Source organism: Penaeus monodon, chromosome 34 (genome assembly GCF_015228065.2).
Source record: "Penaeus monodon isolate SGIC_2016 chromosome 34, NSTDA_Pmon_1, whole genome shotgun sequence".
Classification (NCBI taxonomy): Eukaryota; Metazoa; Arthropoda; class Malacostraca; order Decapoda; family Penaeidae; genus Penaeus; species Penaeus monodon.
In genome coordinates, this window is record NC_051419.1 from 24056180 (window position 1) to 24056952 (window position 773).

At 29.9% G+C, this 773-nt stretch overlaps 1 protein-coding gene across 1 annotated transcript in view; it reads right to left on the reverse strand.

The window, feature by feature from the left end:
• LOC119594655 (homeobox protein SAX-1-like) overlaps window positions 1–773 on the reverse strand; it is a gene marked incomplete at its 5' end in the record, with an annotated part of 17155 nt that overhangs the window by 14981 nt on the left and 1401 nt on the right.

The following is a 773-nucleotide window of genomic DNA, read 5'->3' on the forward strand; positions in this document are numbered from 1 at the left end:
TTTACTTACTGATGAATAATATTGGTAATTTACATGATATTGCAAACTGCATGTCAGATGTTTTCCAACATATAAAAAATATATGCGATACATTTTGACTTGATAATATATTTTTCTAGCTATTTTAACGAGTGAATAAAAAGATTATACACTTTATATGTACACTCTTTCTTCTTTATATTTTTTCCATATGCAAGTTTTGGTTTTAAATGTTTTGCGATATACCTAATATATAATTTTAAAAACTCTAAATCACGCATGCAAGAAGATAATTAATATTAATAAGCGGAAAGATACCATGGTATTTGGATAGCCGGAAACATAGATAGATTGGTTGATAGACAAACGCTGCAGTGCATGATAATAAAACAAACAGACAGGTAGACATTATCAATCATGCCATTGTGATTCGGTGTAAAAAAAAAATATTGATTTGATACTGAATCCAAAAAGTGTATATCATAATGATTAAAATGAAATTAACAAACAGAGATGAAAGAGAGGCAGATAAAGTCAGTCCATAATGTAAGTACATAAATACTGAATACACATACAGAGTTGGAGGATGAGAGATCAAGAGACAAATACATAACAACCTTAATCACAGTGTGCTTGCAGTGTTCAAATCACAACTTGCAGTGTTCAAATCACAACTTGCAGTGTTCGTATTCAAATCACAACTTGTGACACTGGATAATATAACAATTACAATATCCGACACTCTATGTTATAATTGCAGTACCTGATGTTATATACAATTACTGATAACCTCC